At 43.0% G+C, this 21,847-nt stretch overlaps 1 protein-coding gene across 4 annotated transcripts in view; it reads right to left on the bottom strand.

The window, feature by feature from the left end:
• PDE11A (phosphodiesterase 11A) overlaps positions 1 to 21,847 on the bottom strand; it is a 222,690-nt gene that overhangs the window by 145,978 nt on the left and 54,865 nt on the right. The gene's annotated exons all lie outside the window — the stretch shown is intronic.

Below are 21,847 nucleotides of genomic sequence, written 5' to 3'. Positions count from 1 at the left end.
TGGGATCTTTCTGACATATTTAATAAAGAAGCAAGTCATTTTCACTTAATTCTTTTTCTGACCATAACTGCATTTAAAGCTGAGAAGCTGAACTATGATGAAGTGTTTAACATAAAACTTCAAACAATGAAAAAAAAATTAGACCACAAACCAAGGTTTATTAGTGTTTTTATTTTACAACAAACATAACATTAAAAACACTGCTAGCTGTTTGAGACATTCAGATTTATTATACAATTAAATATTAATTAGAGCTAAACAAACTGATTTATTGCATCTGAGTACCCACTCTCAGCCCTTCCATTGTACCTCCCCTGCTCCCCATATGTGATAGAACTGCAACTGGCCAGAGAAAGGTACCCCCCATCATGCTGATTATGATCTGGAGCCTCTGAACTCAATGCTTTTGTGCGTCTTTTGTTCTCAGTGGGGGAGTGGACGTAGTAGATCTGCATTAGACAAGGGACTAAACTCTTGAGGAGTTGCATGGTAACATGTGTTCTGTTACTTCTCTGAATCTACTACAGACAGTTCGTCTTCTGTTCTCCACTAGGAGTACTGGGCTGCACTTAAACATTGATTTTAACCAAAATCAATGTGGCCTAACTTGTTTCCTATAGGATACTATTGGTGCTAGATTGTGGTAACGAAAATGAGGAAGCCCAACCATCCTAGAAGTATAATTAAGTCACATCTGCTGTTCTAAATGCATATTGTGCAAGAAGGACCAAATCCTGTGCTCCTTACTCATGCAAGTAGCTCCACTGATAAATCTACATGAATTCTGTGAGAAAGGGGAGCAGGATATGGCAAAAAGTCAGATCGGGAAAGCAAAATGCACCGTCAGGTCTCCCTGGCTTGTTTGTTTTGAAAACAGTCTGACACAATTAGATTTGGCACAACTTCAAAACATAGATACAAATGTTTTCTATAAAAACTTGGGTATTCAAAATAAGGCTAGTGCTAGAGCTGGATAAGGACCCATGAAGTTCCCTCACCTTTCTCTCTTCTATTTGTGGACTTCTGCCTTCCAAGACATGGTCTGAAATCAGAATTAGAGGCAGAAAGTGCAACTCTCAGTCCTCTAATAGCATCCAATAATCCAAACTAAAGGAGATATGCAGGTGCAGCCCACAAAAGCCTTGATACCACTACCCAATTTCCCCCTAATGTGACCGTCTGTACAGGTTAGGCTTGTGTGTGATCCTCCCAAGAAAACAGTGCAATAGATATTTCTAAACTATAGGCCTGGAACATGCTTCCCAACAAATGGATAGCCTGGATGCAGGGGTAACAACAACTCTTTATAGCACTCCTGCCTCTAAAAAATGTTCTTAAAGAAAATAAGGTTAATGATAAATAAGGTTGGAAATGTTTGAAAATCAGTAAGTGTGTGTGTTAGGAGTCTGCCCATAAGGGCAGAACGGTTTGTACTTCCTTTATAGAAAAACTTAAAATTAAGGAGGATCCACTATACTCTGAAAGTTGTAACAAGGTAGTCTGCTTGGGTGATTGGGTGTGGTGCGGTGTGTTTGTAGACTTTTTTTAATTCTATTCCCCCTTCCCCTGGATTATGGGGGGAAGAGGCTCGAAGGACAATTACAGCTGTATTATCTTTTTCTCCATAGACCTTGCAGAGTAAAGCTCCAGTACAGATAGAACAGGAGCAACCTCTTCTCTTATTTTTTTAAACCTTTATCAGTTTTGATTACCCTTCTTCTTCCCATCACCCCTACCCTCTGGTGTATGGAGTAAGTGGCTGTGGAGCACGAATGTAAATTTACATTTCACCCTTTTCCTAAATTCAATACCATTTCCTATCCTGGGATCCTTAAGAGGGTAAAGACATTTTTTCTTCTTTTCCCATCTGTACTATTCTTCTATGCTCTGAAAATGCAATGCTGTGGCTAACTGAGCGTTTGAGGTCAGTCTGAAGCTATCTGCTCCTTGAAACTTGGTGCGTCTAATGGTTTGTGCATGAACAGAAATTACTCCTGTCTCCTGTAAACTTCAGTAGGGCAGAATTTCTCTCTACCTGGCCCTCTCTAGTGCTAAGCATCTCAAAGCGACTCTGTAATTGCCAAGAGAACAGGTGACCAAGTGTGTGCTTGTGAGCTCTCAGACAGTGAAAACAATACAGCACCAGTTGCAAGTGAGAGGTTTCAGTTAAGACCCATCTCTGATTATCAGCTAATCATCATACAGAAGGATAAAAACACTTACTTGATTCAATTATGCCAAGTTCCTGGATGTGGGTTCTCATCTTTATTTTATCACAATCACCTGACAGACAGATGAATGGAATGTAACCAATAAGAAATAAAAGTATTAAACTAGATACAAAATGAATATCAAATCAATAAAGGGAAACTTATCTCACAAATCTGTGGTGTCTTCCTAAATCCTTTTTCAGCCATGCTTGAGACGCAAGAGGAATCATGTAGTCTGCAGTCAAAAAAGTATGTCATGCTAAGCTATCCTAGTTGTGTAGTAGTTTCAGATAGCGTCAGGTAACTTGGAGTAATGAGTGACCCACATCACTTGGTCCCCACAGAAAAAAAGTTAAAGTAATGGCAAAATATTATGCACATGAATTCTAACCTATAAACAGTAAGAGAATTTATACAGCACTTCAAATTAACTAACGCATTTAAATGCAATGTTCATTTCTCATAACACTAACTTTCCCATAGTGCATGTATGCATAAGGTCTTTGGTTACAGTAATTAGTTGGTAACAACACTGTGCATGCCATATATTAAGGTCATTTTATTGTACAAGATTTAACTTCAGGTTTTTTAGTTTAAATATAAATATCATGAATTCTAAATTAAAACTGTACAGAATTCACCCTATATAGAACTCCAGCGGGGGAGAAGACAATGTATGTGAAAAAGCCTCACACTTTCCCTTATGCCAGAAGGCGTAGAGTGAACCGGTGCAGTGGTGCTCTGGCCAGGGAGCAGGCATAAGCAGGACAGCTAGAGAATGCTATGTGAATTCCCCTCTCCCAGCCCTTCCATTGTATCTCCCCTGCGCTCTCTCCCTAATACAGCTCCAATTGGCCATTAAAGTTGCGGTGCAAACAGTCATCTTTTTAATCTCCTGGCTTCTGTGTATGAAATGCTGCTTAAATGTAAAAGCTATACCCTGTTTCCCCGAAAATAAGACAGTGTCTTATATTAATTTTTGCTCCCAAAGATGCGCTAGGTCTTATTTTCAGGGGATGTCTTATTTTTCAGAAATGAAAAATGCCTTATTATCGGTGGATGCCTTATTATCGGGGAGGTCTTATTATCGGGGGGATGCCTTATATTACAACGAGAGGCAAAACTGTAAGTAGGCCTTATTTTCGGAGGATGTCTTATTTTCGGGGAAACAGGGTATTAATGCAACATTAGTTACACAACATATGAGAAATGTTATGTAGGATGTGTATTAAAGAATCTGACTAGAGTGTACAAAACTACATGTCTTTGGATTACAGTGTGAAAAGGACTGTCTCTACCTTAATGTTGTAAGGAAGACAACTATATTATATGGACCTACTAGTCATGTGTGTACATAAAATGAAGAGGGAAATAAATACAGAAAAAGCCCAGCGGCTTCCATGTTTCTTGATTAAAGATTTTATTCTGTATAATCTCTAACATTTGAACAAATTTCACTCATTTGGCTCCCACAGGTTACTGTCAGGAGCACAAACTTATTGCAGCAAGCAGCTGGAAACATGCTAAATAGAATATAATCTGTTTGATTCAGGATGGTTTTCCTATCTAGCCATGGTTTTTGGATCCCAACAATAAAACTAGATATCATTAAACCTAGTGCCTCTAGCTTATTTTGCTGCAATCTAAAATATATAAAGAGAAACCAAAGCAAAATCAGCTTATATCTAACCTTAGCAAATGCTTTTCATTTCATTAGATTTGTTAGGAGCACCTAGCAATGAAATCATGAATCGGGCCGATGCAGCCAGAGCTGGTTTTTATATAAATTTTATTTAGAAGCCCAATGGGGTGTATACACCTGACTACTAGAAAATATAGAGTATTACAGGCTCTTATCCAGAACATGGTGGTGCCAGACTAAACTTGTCTTTTGTGGGAAAAGATATATTTAAAGCTCATTTACTGTGTGTAAAGGCTTTGGGCCAGGTCTTCAGTGAGTTAAAATGAGCACAGTTGCACTGACTGAATTCAGGTATTCATTTACTTCAGTGAAGCCAGACCATACATCTGCTGAGAGCGCAACCACCTGATTTAAAGCAAAATCTTTAATAAAAAATAGTTATATTTAAGACCATAATCGGTGCAATTGTTTTCCTTCCTTATACACAGAATGAGGAAACAAATATTAGTGGTTAGGATACATGATGAAGGAGTCAGTAATTGTGGTTTCTATTCCCAGCTCTGCTGTTAACTTGCTTTGTGACCATGGTCAAGTCACTTAACCCTCCGGTACATTAATTTCCTTACCTGTAAAATAGGGTTAATATGTATCAACCTAACTGGGTTGCTGCAAGCCATTATTTCTAAAAAGCTCTGAGATCTCCAGATGACAACTACTATAGAACTGAAATGTACTATTACTTTTAGAACAGCACAAAGTACAAGTAAAAATTGTCACCATTTCCTCTACATTGTTCACTAGAAAATAGACTTTTCCTCTGTTACCATGTCTCTGAAGGAACCTTTAACTTCCTTGTTTACAAAATTGTCTGGCATTTAAGAACACTACGTTCTCACTGTCATCAGCAGAAAATTTTCCTTTCCTCTTCTAGTTCCTGTAAAGTCACAAATGTCCGGCTCATGTTGGGCAAATATTACTAGTTTTAGTTATCCCTCTGGATTTGTACTGTACCTCCTTAGAAAAAAATCATGTCAGAGTTCTTCATTGCTCAAGTAAACAAAGTGCAACACCACTTTCCTTCTCTGGATCTCTTAGAAGCATTAGAATTCTGTACAAGGTCATGAGTCTATTTGGAAGCAAATGTGTATGTGATCACATACTTTACCGTCAGACAATAGTCTGCAGCTAGACTGCATGCATGCAACCTTAGGATATTAAAATAATGACATTCAGTTCCAAAAGTTACTAAGTTTCTTGTTCAGATCACTGACTCTAGGCTAGTGTTTCTAAAACTTTTACACCCTGCTGCAAATATATCCGCATGTTTTATGTCATGACTGTTGGCTGTGCCTCCTACTGTAACAAGTCAAGTCACTTTTTATTAGAGAATACATTAGAGATGATCAACTAATTAATTAATTAATCAAGGAATATTTGTTTGGAGTACTAAACCAATTCCCTTCAGTTGTTGTGTTCACTTTCTGTGAATATTCTAGCAAGCAAGTTTACCAGCAAAAAAGTACCATGGAAACAGTGAATTTTAAGAAACTATTGGAGAACATCCAGGGGAAAGTAAAATTTGAATGTGTAAATGAGTATTTGCTCCAAAAACCTGAGTCACAGTTATCAAGGAACAAACCTATTACATACTCTGTAAACATCTCCTATGTTGAGTACCAAATATTCACAATGTACAGCTAACAGACTAAGAACTGTCTGTGGAAATGATGTGGTGAATAATTTTGAACAATGAATGCATTCAAAACCACAACACATCCAGACAACTATCAGGAGGGTGGAGGAGGAGCTGGGATAAACTAATGTATATTGCTGAGGAGAAGAGAAGGAAGGAATTAAGACCTGGATTCACAAAGGGATTTAGGCATTGCAACGCCTTACTTTTAGGCACCTAGAAAATCACAGGAACATGCTGCAATGCACAAAGCCTGAGTTAAGCACCATAGCTCCCTATACAACAAACAGGGAGGGAGAGACAACTAAAAATGTGATCCACAAAAGCCAGCACACTAGCCACGGAGGGACCTAAACTAGCGAGTGGAGAGGCTGATGAGGGGTATGTGCCAAGTTCCTCCCCCCTCATGGAGTCTGGTGCCTAAATCCAGGCTACAGGGAGGTATCTACTGTGAGATTATCTGATTAAAATATGGCCATATAGATCATAATTGCAACCACTGTTCTATATTTGCAACAAATCTTTTACAAAATGTAGCATGTAAGAGGTCTATGGAAAGGTTATAATTTGCTGGAAGAGAATCTCTAATGGAAAAGCTATAGCATTTATGAGTCTGATCCATGGGAGTTTTTCTATTGCTTTGCCGTTCTGGCCGCCCCGATTTTTTTTTTTTTTTCTTGGGGTGGCAAAAAAGCCAGAGCCGGCCCTGTCTCTAGCTGTCACATTTCTTGGGGCTGAGTCTCATGACTAAATCTCCAGTTTGGAGCAGAAGAGGTTGCAATTCACTGTGGTTATCGCAGCGGGTCTGAGTTCAGTTCAGCACCTGCCGTGCTGTTCTCTCAGGGGCAAGGACGGGGTTAACCAGTGACTACTCAGCCTTCTTAAAGCAAAGTATTATTTATTCAGAACAAAACCATTACAGAGAGAACCTCTTAAAAACAATAAACCACTTATACACATGCCTAGGTGACAGCATGTCACCAATCTTCCACATAGAGATCCTGGCAGGTTTCAAAGTACCTCAGGTCCTCTTTGCAGGGCCATCCCTCTGTGTCAGCCTCATTTCAGTAAGTTTTTAGGTGTGTGTGTGTGTGTGTGTGTGTGTGTGTGTGTGTGTGTGTGTGTGTGTGACCTCTTTCCCCAATGTCACAGTAGTCCCTCTATACAATCTTCATTTCTTTGTTTGCTAGGCTTCTCCAACCAGGTCAAACCAGCAGGTGAAATCTTCCCCTGGGGGTTGGAGGTTGTTACATGCCATGGGAATTACATGAACTACACCCCTTCCCCAGTTATTTTTAGTTCCTGCAGGAAATCCTGTAACTCCCCCACAAGGAGCAGAGTACAATCTCTAGCTCACAAAGATATAAAATATGTATCAAGATGATACAATGGTCTTTGGATATTCCATGTGTTTGCGGTATAGGTCGCAAGTCATTTCTATGGAAGCTTGTTGTTTTAATCCCTGTTTAAATTAATTTATAGAATTGATCCATAAGAAATATAATTGCAGTGTACAGGGGAAAATTTCTCCTTGGGTAAGCTTTGCCAGCTGGACGTGTAGTAGTTATAGGACTGGTCATGAAAGTGTTGACCAGCATATGCTCTCTGCCAGAGAAAAGATGGTGGGTGACAACAATAGCTAAGAGGCATGGGGGTGGGGGGATAAAAGGCTGGGGACTATGCATTAGAAATAGAATTAATCTAGAGTCACTTAAAAAAAAAAAAAAAAAAAAAGTACACTGTCAGTGTTACCTATTCAGTGAATAGTTTCAATCAAATCTAAGTCAGAAAGACTTGCAGGAGGTTATCAAAACTCAACCCTAGCTTCTGTATCAAAACTATCACCTTTTATTTAGTTCTTTCAATCTGATGAAGTACTTGAGAGCACTTAGACAACCTAGTTAAAAAGACCAGTATCTCTGTGATAGATTGCTGCCATTCAGTGATTGCTTAATCTCCCTCACATCTCGCTCTCTGTCAAATACGCTTTTTTTTTTTTTTTTTTTTTTTTTTTAATTTAACCTAAGGCAGGAAATGTTCTCATCTTTACAACAAACATAAAACAAATTTGGAGCTCTAGAGAAAGGAATAGTGCTCTGTTAATCAAAGCTATCAGCTTACTCTTTTTTTAAATAGGAAGAGATGACTTCATGAAGTCTCATAAGCATGAATGTAAGATTTTATTTATTTTAACCTCTGTCAGGGTGGCGGGGGAGGGATGGAGAAACTGCTGCAGCTGCCTTGGGCTGGGTTCATAAACAGTCAGAATTATACAAAATACCAGAAATAAAGTTTATTAATACTCTGCTGTAGCATACTGAATACAAAAATAATCTTGTCCAATGTTTTTGTAGTATTTGCACTGAACATAAACACTAACTATGAAAAGAAGAAAACTGGGAGACAGGTAATAAAATAAATTGTGTCCAGTACCATATGTAACTTTTCATGAATGCTAGCTTGAACACCCAACTTTACATAGATTCAAAAAGAATAAAAGCGCCTCCCAATACTTAATCTAATGGACATTATCATCAGCTGAGTTACGGATTTTTACTATTCAGTTCAATGGATTAGGATTTCAGCCATAAAGTTTAAAAAGGAACATTGATGCAAAAAGCACTCAAAATCAAAACATTTCCAGGTTAAACTTCCTTTTCCCAGCATACTTTAGGATTTGCAGCAGCTTTATTGTAGTATTATTTGACTGACACTTAAGAGGCACCTACTATCCTGCTTTCTTTGTCTGCCTCATAAATGCCTCGACCCAATGTGCCTGAATGAACTTCCCCCACATTCACACCTTACACACTCTTGTAATAATCTTTGTACAAAATATGCCTTTTGCCATATCGTTTGACAACTAACCCGTCGGTCAATAATATCATGGTGAAATGTTTGTATCAGTGTTTTATATGTAAAGTAATGAATTCCCTCTGTATGATGTTGGTAATTCGCATTCAAACCCAGGTAGCCCTGATTCGGCAGGAGTGGTTAAACAGGTCTATCTTAAACAAAGGAATGTGTGTTTACCTCAATTTACATATAAGAAGTAAAGGGTTCTTGAGACAAGGCAAATCTCCATTTCAGCATACACGGGGAGAAGAAAGAGCATAGGGGCACCTTCACCCCCACATTCTACAGGGTCTTTATTGTTTGAATAAACTTTGCTTTTGAGGGGTAATCCTCAGAGGCATCCACTTCAAAGGGGGACTGGACTATAAAAGTAAGGGGCAAAACCACCCAGTCTCTCTCTTTTTGCTTTTTTCACCTACGAAGACAAAGGAACCAAGCATGGGTGGCGGGTATAAGAGGCTTGGGGAGGCTAAGCCTCCCCAAACATGGCAAGAAATACATGGAGGCAGCGCACCTCCATTTGGAGAGCGCCAGCCTGCCGCATTTGGAGCACCGCCACTTGAAGCTCTGGAGAAGGGGGCAGCCACCAGCACCCAGACCATGGCCTCACCCAAGCTCCACCTCTTGCGCCCCCCCCCCCGAGGTCCACTGCGCCCATTGCTCACGCCTCTCTGCCTCCGAGGCCCCCACTGCTCGTAAAGGAGGCACAAGCAGTGGACAGGGGAGAACTTTGGGGAGGGGGCGGAGAGGGGGCAAGGCCACAGTCTGGGTGCTGGTGGCCCCCCACACTTCTAGGGAGTTTCTGGTACTTGCATCTAGCCTCCCCAAATGCAAGATTCATGTGCCACTCATGGAATCAGCCCTTTGAACAGGGGTGGGCAAACTTTTTGGCCTGAGGGCCACATCTGGGTGGGGAAATTGCATGCAGGGCTATAAATGTAGGGCTGGGGCAGGGGGTATAGGAGGGAGTGTGGAGTGTGGGAGGGGGTGCAGTGTGCAGGAGGGGATGCAGAGTGCAGGAGTGGGCTCAGGGCAGGGTATTGGGGTGCAAGAGGGGGCTCAGGGCAAGGGGTTGGGTGCAGGGAGGGATTCAGGATGTGGGAGGGGGTCAGGGCAGGAGGCTGGGGGACAGAAGAGGGATCAGGGCAGGAGGCTGGGGTGCAGGGAGGGGGCTCAGGCCAGGGGGTTGGGGTGGAGGAGGGGCTCAGGGCACAGGCTCCAGCCTGGCCCCGCTTACCTTCAGCAGCTCCAGGGTGGCAGCAGCGGGGCTAAGGCAGGCTCCCTGCCTGCACTGACCCTGCTCCACTCCTGGAAGCAGCCAGCACCATGTCCCAGGGGTGAGGGCAGGACAGAGGGCTCGGTGCGCTGCCCTCGCATGCGGGTGCCTCCCCCAAAGCTCCCATTGGCCGCAGTTCCTTGTTCCCAGCCAATGGGAGCTGCGGGGGGCGGCGCCTGCAGGCGAGGGCAGCATGCGGAGCCCTCTATCCTTCCTCCCCCAGGGGCTGCAGGGAGGTGGTGCTGGCCACTTCCGGGAGCGCCACGAGGCTGGCAATCCTGTGGGCTGGATCCAAAGCCCTGACAGGCCGGATCTGGCTCGTGGGCTGTAGTTTGCCCACCCCTGCCTTTGAACTTTGGGGACAGATCCTGATTTGAGAATTTGGTCAGCTATTTGGCTGGAAACGTGGTAAGGATTTTACCTTGAACCAAGTCTAGTTTGGTTAAGTCTCAGCTATTAGGAAGTGTGTTTATCTTTTTTTCTCTTGTAACCATTTCTAACTTGAATAACTTAGATTTTAAGTAAGTACAAATACATCTTTGTAGTTAAATAAGATTGTTTTATTCTTTAATCAAAACTAATCCAGAGTTGTGTTTCAAACTGAATTGTTTGGTAACTCCCTTTAAAGTAGCGGGCTGTTGGATATTGACTCCTTACAGGGGCAATGGACCTCTAATATCAGAACTGTCCAGGAGGGCTGCTCAGCGCATATACAGATACAGACTGGAAATGTACTGGAGGGACTCTGCAAGTGGTAATCGAGGCTGGTGGAAGCCAGAGTGTGACTGGAGTGCAGGTGACAGGCTGCAGCTACACACAAACTGCGCGCAGGTCACGCCCTGACTGTCTGTCTGTGAGGGGCCCAGGTTGGGAGCCAAAATAGCAAAGCACTGTGAGGAACCCGAGGTCCCTCACTCATCTGGATTGCATCCCAGAATGTGATACCCAGGTTCCCCCTTGATGTGTCACTAATCAGGATTACTGTCCTCCTCTGTTGGCTCCCTTTAAGCTTTGGTTAACATATGGGGCTGCTGTCCTTGTTAGTCTCTTTTCTGAGGTACCCCTATCTGTTTTGTCTGGGGAAGCATTTGTTGCTGCTCTTCCTGCATTGTCCTTGATTCCTCACTGTTTAGCTTTCCTTCACTTTCCAGCTCTGTCTTGCCTGTGATTTCATCTTGCTATATCCCTCTTGTGGGTTGGCTCCCTTTGTCTCTTTCAGTTATTTCAATTACCACTCAACCCCTTTAATTTTTTTCCCCAGGAACAAAAATCAACTTGCACTTAATAGTTATGTAGCCCTACGTATTTTCAGTCAGTAATGAGAGCTATGTACCTACATGAGGTGCAAGGTGACTTCCAATTACCACAACATGGGCACCAGATATCCCAAAACATTCTGGAGAATTCCTTAGGACAGTAGTCTGGTAGAAGGAGAGGGACTGGGAAGCGGAATATATGACATTGAGTAAGGAACAGCTTGATATGATCATTTCAGGAACCTAGTAAGAGAGCTGAGGATGGGCGTTTTGGGGATCCTTCCACCACCAAGCATCAAAAAAGAAAGGTAACAATAGGGTAAATTCTCAATTATGTCCAACCCTGACACAGTGCAACCGGGGACCATTATGACCCTGGTTAGTGTTCCCTGTTCCTGACCCTGGTGCAGCACTCATTTATATACTGGCAAGACCTTACATTATTCTTCACCAGTGTGTAGCAGACCTCTGCTGCACCAGACCCTCCTCCTTCCCACTCACAACTCTTCATACCAATGCAAAGTGGATTTAGCAGATTGGAGAATGGGGCCCTAGTGCCCCGCACCAACTGATGGTGCAGAGAGGTGGTGTTTGGATTCAGTGTAACAGCTTCTGGGATGATGATGTGTCTGACAAATGTTCGCCACTTAAGCAGAAGGACTACAAGCCTACTGCAGGATTTCTTAGATGGGCTTTAAACTAAGTAAAGGGAATTTCACTTAACTGTGTAGATCTGATGTGTATTCCCAACATACAAAATAAGATAGTAGGATAGAGCAGTTGGGAGCTAATATTTTCTCCAGATTCATCTTTTAAGTGTACATAAATACAAGGATTATTTAATATAAGTATTTATATGGCTCCCTAACAACTGAGCACCATTGACATACCACTTCTGGGGCAGAACTTGACCGCTGTTATGCACCAATACCATAACACTATTTATTTTTTGGTGGTGAAGTGAAAATTTCAATATCCAAATGAAATTGCAGGAGGATGTTCTTTCTGTATGATGTTAGTTCGTACTTTAATATCACTTTCTACCTTCAACAGTCAGTGGTGGTGGTTGTTTTTTTTTTTTTTTTTTAAATCCTCGGTAACTAATTTGGAAAAAGGAAGAGGAAAAGAGCAAAGAAGAAAAATTAAACTGCAACATTTTATACAAAAATAAGACCAGTAAGAGAGACCAGGAGGAGGATACAAATAGAACCTACTTGTACAGAAGGGGAGCAATACAACATGGGAAGCTAGAAAAAAAATCCCTTAATATTACAGAAAACAAAGAATAAAATAGAAAAGTTTAACAGTACAAAAAAAGGAGGGTGAAATAAAGGGAGAAAATAAGCATATACTAAAGAAAAATCCATAAAGGTTAAAATGGAGTATAACACAAAGGCAGAGAACTAATAAGGAAGAATGAGAACTAAATAGAAAGGACGAGGAGAAAGAGAGAAGCGGACACTCCATAGATTCAGTCTATAATCTGGTCATTCCTGATTGAAAATAATTTAGTGTGACATGCAATGTATTCTGCATCTTCATAGTGCATGATTGGTGTAAATACATATGCTGTTTTCATGTGGTGTGCAACTCTGTATGCCAAATTGCACCAGCTTGTGATAATCTCATGTGACAATTCGCCTTGGCCTGAAATCCAGTCGTCTGTTGATAACACAGAACTTCATGCTCTACCAGGACAGAATGTGGCAGGAGGCTTTGTGTGTCATTTATTTACTTGGGCAAGAGATGAGATATTCTGAATTTCATAAAATAGGAAACCTACTGAGAGAAGAAAACCAGTTGCACAAGTCTAGAGGAAAGGAGACACCTAGAAGGACGGCAATAACTGTAGAAAGAGAAAAGGATGAAGGGGGACACATATCCAAAGGGTGGGGGAGAGACTTTACATATAGGAAGAGGGTAAAAACCACTGCAGAGTGGAGAGAAGTCGAGGAGGATAGAAACAGATAAAGACAGATGTACAGGATGGTGAGCCAGACACATCTACATAAAGAAAGCAGAGAGTGACTTTCAGGCAGAAGAGGTAGAAACACTTAAATATTTAAGAATTTGAGCCAGGTGCACTTTTTTTATTTCAACAATAAAAATAGGCTATTTTTCGAAAATTTCACAAAAACATTTTTGATTTCTCAATTTTCTACTTTAAAAAAACCCACATGTTTTGTTTACTATTTTAGATTTTTCAGGTTACTTTTCTCCACTTCTGATTTTGCTTTGTAAGCTTAGTGACAGCGTCACCACAAAACAGGGTTTTGCCAGCACAGGGGAGGGATGGAGGGATCATGGGCTCACCCCACCTAGACACCTAGTATTACTAATGCTGCTGGCAATAGTAGCCTCCCCTTACTTCCCTTCCTGTGCTCCTCAGCTCCCTGAAGCCTAATCATTACTGTTCCTGTGTGAATCCACTGAGTTCCTTGCATCCTCTCACCCATCTAATATAGGTGGGGTGGGGCCATGACCCCCCTTCTTCTGCACTGGCATAACCATACTAGGCACACTTCACTCCAGAGCCTGGAATGGAACCCAAAATGTGTGAGTCTCCCTATTCCTCTGCTGTCAGGAAATAGCTGTGAAACCCACTGACAAAGTGTGTCTCGTAGCCTACTATTGCTACCAGTTACTGTGCTACCTCAAATAACAGATCTGTGCAGTGACTCTTAAGATTCCAATCCTGATGATGAACCATATGGGTGCCAATAGATGCCATACAATGGAATTTGTTTTTCCAGCGTAGTTTTTTACCTAAGAAATTACACACCAACTACCTATGTTGAAAGAATGTTAAGGTCTCAGAGTTGAGCACTCCAAAGTTAGGAATACTAGAATTGAGGTTGCCTGTGCAACCTTAATTCACCGGCCTTGTGTGTATGCATTGTGATATAGTACTTAATTACATGCTATTTTTTTCACAAAATCCCTCTTGCTGCTACTCTCCCTCCATAATTTAGTAAAAATACTTAAGTCTTAGACAATATGAGATCTGTATACAATGCTCCACTATTGAGTATTTGCTAGAAGAAAGAAAAAGTCACTATAGGTTTTGTCAGAATCATCAGGTTTGCAAATCTAGTGAATTAAGAATAAATGAGGTTCTTCTTGAATACAAATATTTGTCCTAGGAAATCTGTATAAACAAAACCTACTGTTGGTGTTATAATAGCTTGCTTCCACTTGATGGCACTGTGAATAGGCTATTTCTGTTTTATGTAATATGATTTTTAATTATCTTCCAGCAGTTAGACATTGATTTGGATGTGTGAGCTGCAAAAACATGTGTAACTCTTAAGCTAAACAGCAGGTAATAGCCTTAAAATGCCACAGAACTTCAAAAAAATGGAAAGAGCATAAAGGTGGCTAACTACTCCCACAAGCTCAATTAAAACTTCTACAATGTTTTGATGCCTTTGAATGAAAGGTGCTATCAAAGGGAAAATACTGGAAACACTAAAGCAAAATTCAACAGATAGCTTTGGCAAGCCTTTAATACCCACTCAATATTTTGTTCACTCATTATAGTCATGGTGGATCATTTTATATTATTGTGACAAACAAACAAAAAAGTTGAAGTTGCAAAGTCAAGAACTCAAAGTCAAGCCACTAGAGGGGGATGAGACGCCCTTTTTTCCAATGGGGTTTCACAGATATTTGCTGACAGCAGAGGGATACTGTGATACAGTAATCCAGGGTTCTATTCCACGCTTTGTGGGAGAGTGTGCTCCGATGGTTACAGACCATTCTGCCCTTGTCCCCTAATACATTCTTTCCTGGAGCCTATCCTTGTCTGTGCTAGTCTCCCTTGCTTCTATACCCCTACCCTTGCCTGCTCCCTGCTCCTTATTCAGGCAGTTTCCTTCTTCTCCATGCTGTCTGGGTACCAGCAAGTGGAGAATTGAGAGCATAGGAAAGAGTCTTACTGCTCTCCGTTCTGTTGCCCAGGGCCACAGCAGCCCCTCGTAGCAAGGAAGAGAAATTCTTGATTGGCCCTCAGGCACTACTGTACTAAACATCATTGGAGGGAAAAGCCCTATTTAATTCCAGGCTGGATCATGCTTGATGAGCTTTGGGTGGGAAGAGCAACCTCAGAGTGGTGGGCACACAGCCATGTGGGAGTGGAGCATGTTCACCGGAGAGGGAACATTCAGAGAATTTTCTTGCCAGCCTCCCACAAGCCTCTGCTAAGCATCTGCAAATTATGATATTCAGAGGCTTATAATTCAGTCATATTTGAGTGGATTTTCACAGGGCCCACAAAAGGCACCCCAGGATGACCACCGCTGGCCTTCAAGTGGCTGTTCCAAAGAATGGAGATGGTAGAGTTTCCCAACAAAAATTGTAAGGTTTTTTGTTTTGTTTTAACATTAGCAAAATAATGTGTTGCCAACTGTGATGGAGTGTTTACCCCATACACATGATGAAATGATGAATGTGGCTCTGAGAGGCCACTTATGCTACTTGCACCTGGAGGGTGAGTCAGATGTAATTAAAGATGAAGCCCAGATAGGGAAGGAGCTGAGTGGTTAGTACAAAAATAGGCCCTTTCTGCTCCAGTCTTCAGATGGATGAGGGATTTCTTAAGTAAAAACTATGCATGTCAGTGAGTAGAGAGCCTACTCCAGATATATACACCTACAAATGGCACTCCACAGCAGAGTGTCATCAGTCCTACCTTAATCAACATCATGATAAATGAGCTTCTAAAAGAGATGAGTGCAATAATTGGTATGACTTTATTTGCTGATGACTGTCCCATATGGGCCAAAACCTGAAACAGCTGTTAAATGAGTAACTGAAGCCCCAAGGAAGGGTGCAGAATGGGGAAACAGGTGGGTCTTGAAATTCTCAATTGACAAAATGAAGGGAATGATTTCATAAAAGGAAAATTTAAAAGATTATAAATTGTATCTATTTTGACACCAAATAAGTATAGCTAAAAGCTTAAAATTTGTAGGTGTTGTTTGATAGCAAGCTCACTTGGGTCATATTAAAAATATTAGAAATAAGTGTAAAGGCCGAATCAACCTAATTAAAAGCATTTCTGGAACTTCCTGGGGTGCAGATAAGAGAGCAGTGCTGATGCTATACAAAACACTAATACCAATTATTGAGTATGGGTGCCAAGCTATCAGTTCAGCATAGAAAACAAATTTGCAACATCTTGACTCAATCCAAGCTCAGGTGTTGAGAATTCAAAGTGGTACCTTCATCACAATACCACTGTGGGTGTACTGCAGATAGCTGCAGGTGAAATATCTATTACTTTAAGAATGCGGCTTTTAGACTTAATCTTTAGGGGTAAAGTTACCGGAAACAGTGCATAGTTGGAAACACAAAGCTAATATATGATGAATGCTGGGAATTAAGTGGTCATCATGTAGGGCAAAAACTCCAAAAATCCAAGTAGGGTTAAAGCATGGTTGTTATGCAGTGATAGTAACTGCAGGTGAAAATGATCAGGTACCAGCATGAAGTTCTGATTGAACCAACAATGGGGAATAGCATCTCATGGTGTAATTGAGTATTAATTCAGAAGCTACAATACCAGCCTAGCAGAGAGATGTTCAATGACCGTGTGCAATCTGATTTTCAGTCAACTTTGCATGACAGTTGAGATTCACTACTTCCATCTCCAATTGTAACAGATAACAATAATGACCAACCAAGTGCAGATACCTTTAGTCTAGATAAAAATAGAATGTAGAACTGATTCAGAAATGAGAAAACTATCAGTGAAGTGAGACAGATACAAAATACATCTATTTAAAAGACAGGGTTCTACTGCTATAATTCTTATTGTTTAATAAAATTTTTAATCTACTAGAATATTGCATAAAATATATACTTGTAATTATTATTCCTGCTGCTCATGGTACTACTAATAATTTTTATGGCTTTAAGATTAGAAATTAATCAGAATTACAGCATAGAGATTCCAAAAAAGCAGACTACTGTTTTAAATTATCACATGCACATCTAACCTTGATGCATTCTAAATTTCAACATCACTTGCTAATACAAAATCTGGAAGGAGAATCAACACAAATTATATTTTTTGTACACAGACTAAGATAGGTAATCATAACCTCTATCATGATAGTGCCAGGCATAGAAAATCCACAGAACTGTGAACAGATGTGTTAATGCAAAAGCATAACTTAAGTTCTGTTGAGCATAAAGGAAACCACTGTTATCAAATTAGTCACAACCAAATCATTTATCTCACTGCTCAGAGATTATCAACCTTCTTCCCCCACTTCCCCAAAAGTCAGCATTTGACAAAAAATAATTAAGTATATTGCATCAGTGTTCAGAACACAATTAGCTAATCTAGGGTTACCATATCTAATAAATAAAAAAAGAGGACCCTCCACGGGCCCTGGCCCCGCCCATTTCCCCACCCTAGCTCCGCCCCTTCCCCGCCCTAACTCTGCCCCTCCTCCCTCCCACTCCCAGCCAGGGGGAAAGGGCTTCCCCAGCGCAGCTGGAGCCCGGGAGGGGAAGCGCCCAGCCGGGGGCGCAGGGTCTGGAGGCTGCCTGGCAAACCGTGAAGCCGGTAGCACTTCCCCTCCTGGGCTCCGGCGGCGCAGGGTCCGGAGGCACGGGGGCTGCTCGAAGCCGGTAGCGCTCGGGCAGCCCGGCTCTTAAACAGAACCGAAGAGTCGGGGAGGAGCAGAGCCGCCATTTTCCCGGACATGTTCGGCTTTTTGGCAATTCCCCCCGGACGGGGGTTTGACTGCTGAAAAGCCGGACATGTCCGGGAAAAAGAGGACATATGGTAACCCTAGCTAATCTTAAAACACTGGAAAACAGACTCATTGGACAGCCCCTTTTTGAACTCATTTTATAAATTAATAAATAAATACAATGGGCTCTATATAACAGTACACAGTGTATATACCAAACCTAATAAAATAGGTTTCTCCAATATTCTCTCATCTTTCGTCTCCGAAGCTTGAAGCTGGGGATCTAGAAAACATGATTAGCTGTGCTAATATCCTGAATAATATATATTTGGGTCTTCCAAATGCAAAACACAAATGCGGTCCCACTCAAAACTCTAAGCTGAGCACAAACAGCTTGAGACCTCTATTGCTGCCCTGCCCTCCTTATAGCTCAAATACTTCCATTTCTGATCAGATAGGGCCTTTGCTCCCTACTTAAGACTTCCCAAACCACAATTTTAAAAAATGAAATGTTTTCATCTGCATAGTCAACTGTTTGGGATGGCAAGCAACTAATGAGTTTACCGTAAGTGATCAAATTTTGGCAGAGGTTCATAAAATTTCTATTCAGCCAAGTACAGAGATCATCTGTCCACATGTAGGGAAAAATACAAAATCCACATAATGTATAACTCTCTCACAATCAGTCTTAAATTGGATACATTTTTACTTCTCCAGTTTGCTGCTTGGAGGCTTCTTGTGAGAACTCTGTACAATAGAGAACATCAGCCTGCTTTTTAACTCTCTTAACTTCCCCAGGATTGGAAGTGGAAGTGGCAGTCATAGGTTCAGGATAAATTACCACTCCTGAAAGTATATGTACCTACTAGTCTCAAAACTAGTGGGATTCATATTTACTCCTGGATCTCTGACAACTCCATGCTATTTCTGAAGTTCACATTAAAATAAATATTTGTTGTTCCAACTGAGAGAGAATTTTCATGATGCCTCCATCTCTTATTGCAGTTACTATTCTGATGTTAGGCCTCAGCTCTCCGTTTCCACCATGCATGTGTGACAGCTGCCATTTTAACCAACACTGCGACTGAAACTGGGGCATCCAGAGCTAAAATTCTGAGTCTCTTGAGCTAAGCAACAGGCGTTGCAGCTCATGGCTACAACTAGGGTTACCATATTTCAGCAAGCAAAAAAGAGGACGGGAGGAGCCCCGCCCTAGCCCCTCCCACTTCCCGCCCCCCCAGAACCCCCAACCCTCCCCCCGTTCCTTGTCCCCTGACTGCCCCCTCCTGGGACCCCTGCCCCTAACTGCCCCCCAGGACTCCACTCCCTATCTAAGCCTCCCTGCCTCTTGTCCCCTGACTGCCCCAACCCTTATCCACACCCCCACCCCCAGACAGACCCCTGGGACTCCCACGCCCCATCCAACCACTCCCCACCCCCTGACAGCCCCCCCCCCAGAACTCCCAACCCATCTAAACCTCTCTGCTCCCTGTCCCCTGACTGCTCCGATCCCTCTCCCCACTCCTGCCCCCTTGACAGCCCCCCCCAGAACTCCCAACCCATCTAAACCCCTCTGCTCCCTGTCCCCTGACTGCTCCGATCCCTCTCCCCACTCCTGCCCCCTGACAGCCCCCCCCCAGAACTCCCAACCCATCTAAACCTCTCTGCTCCCTGTCCCCTGACTGCTCCGATCCCTCTCCCCACTCCTGCCCCCTGACAGCCCCCCCCAGAACTCGCAACCCATCTAAACCTCTCTGCTCCCTGTCCCCTGACTGCTCCGATCCCTCTCCCCACCCCTGCCCCCTGACAGCCCCCCCCAGAACTCCCGACCCATCTAAACCCCTCTGCTCCCTATCCCCTGACTGCTCCGATCCCTCTCCCCACCCCTGCCCCCTGACAGCCCCCCCCCCAGAACTCCCGACCCATCTAAACCCCTCTGCTCCCTGTCCCCTGACTGCTCCGATCCCACTCCTGCCCCCTGACAGCCCCCCCCAGAACTCGCAACCCATCTAAACCTCTCTGCTCCCTGTCCCCTGACTGCTCCGATCCCTCTCCCCACTCCTGCCCCCTGACAGCCCCCCCCAGAACTCCCAACCCATCTAAACCTCTCTGCTCCCTGTCCCCTGACTGCTCCGATCCCTCTCCCCACTCCTGCCCCCTGACAGCCCCCCCCCAGAACTCCCAGCTCCCCACCCCCCTGCTCCTTGTCCCCTGACTGCCCCTTCCTGGGACCCCTGCTCCTAACTGCCCTCCAGAACCCCACCCCTAAGCCTCCCTGTTCCTTGTCCCCTAACTGCCCCCTCCTAAGACCCCCCCCAACTGCCCCCCAGGACCCTACCCCCTACCTGTACCCTGACTGCCCAAAACTTTCTCCACCCCCCCAAAAGCCCCCCCCCCCCCGTTTCTTGACTGCCCCCTCCAGAACCTTCCTGCCCCCGGTCCCCCTTACCCTGCTGCTCAGAACAGGGTGTTTGGGCTCTGTGCGAGCGGAGCCGGACACGTGGCTGCGCTCCCCTGCACAACAGAACCCGGTCCCTGGCCCTGCACAACAAAACCCGGTCCCTGGCCCTGCACAGTGCTGCCGGACCGGGTTGCAGGAGAGGCCAACTCAGAATGCAGGGCGGCTCCGGCTCCTCTACAGCTGCTCAGGAGCCCAGCCCGGGATTTTTCTGCAGCCCTCCCAGCCGCTCGCTCTGCCGGGGGAGGGGGAAATCCCGGACATTGTGAGTGCTTTACAAATTCCCCCCGGACGCTATTTTTAGCGCGAAAAGGAGGACATGTCCGGGTAAATCCGGACGAATGGTAACCCTACTACAACAGACTCAAAACCTTTGTAGATCAAACACATGGGGGTCACAATGCCCACTGACCAGTGGGTTATATGTGCTTTACACTTAGAATTACAGAGGAAGTGGAAAGTCCTAACTCTTTGTGTAGTGTTCCGAGCTGGCACTTCTCCTGCCTTCAAAACCAGCTCTGCCAGTGGGAAGAGACCCAATGTGACCACCATACCCCATTTAACAGTGCCTCCCTCCCCTTGAAATCAGCTCTGCCTAGAAGGGAAGCCATCCTACAACTCTCCTCTTGACATACATTTACTCCTGAAGTCAGCAATTCACACCCAATCTCTTATAAAGCTATACTTTTTTTTTTTTTTGCCCCTCAGTTTTAGAACAGGTAGGTATTGAGCTCCTCACTTGCTAACATAAGTCCCATCAGGGCATGCCTCCTGTGAGCTTCTGAGTCCTTCAAACGCCACACTACTAGTTGTGGAGGACATACCGCTTTGCACCTGTGAGGAGTAACTGTACTTGCTCCTGTTAAACTGGGATGCTGTAATCGGGATGGGAGGGAGGGGAGTGTTGATTCAGTGGAGGGAGTTTTAGTTTGTTTATCTTCACAAGGGAAGGATTAGAGTCATTTTATACCTTTTGCTTTGGCATTTGGGAGAGCAATAACTGGGAGTCACAGCAGGGAAATAGATGGAATTGATTTTAATCATACCATTTTGGCTGCAACGTAAGTGGACAGGATACTGGTGGAATTTATTTAGATGAAGTTATATTGTATTTGAATTAGCAAATTTAAATGTAATTTAGCTTTTGTGAGTTTACATTGTATAGCATTCTTTGGAGAATACTATAATTAAGATTTTTCTCTATGATGTTTGGAGGATTTCAGATCCCATAGTTAAGACATTTAATTCCTTCCTCCCTAACAACCATTAATGGAAGCTTATTCTGAACTTTCAAGGAACTGCTTCTGTTGGTACCATGAGAAAACTCACCTAAATGCATTATTTTATGCTGCAGCAATTCCCATTGAGCTCAGTGGGAATTACAGGTATAACACCTCTGAAAACCAAGCCACTAAAAAAATCCAACTGCGATCAGTAGGGAAAGCAAAACCAACTTCCTGTGAAAACCCGAAGTTTCAGAGCCATTACAGTGTCACCATCTAATGAAAGCACAGTAAGACTATAGTACCGGTACTGACTGCTGACAAATCCTACCAGGAATATAATTACTTTGTTTCTGGATACTTGTGAAATAGCATGTATCCTATTTTAGAAAAAGAGGATAATGACTGAATATTGCTTAAAATTCCACTTGTTTTAAAGAGGTTTCCTTCCCTCATGGTAATACCTCTGAATGAAGTTGAGTTCCTGCATGTTACTAAACAGTTATGCCAGTTGTGAAGAATGAGTGAT

This window comes from Malaclemys terrapin, chromosome 11, assembly GCF_027887155.1.
Source record: "Malaclemys terrapin pileata isolate rMalTer1 chromosome 11, rMalTer1.hap1, whole genome shotgun sequence".
Taxonomy (NCBI): Eukaryota; Metazoa; Chordata; order Testudines; family Emydidae; genus Malaclemys; species Malaclemys terrapin.
Note: the sequence above shows the minus strand (reverse complement) of the source record. Positions and strands in the feature narration are given on the sequence as shown.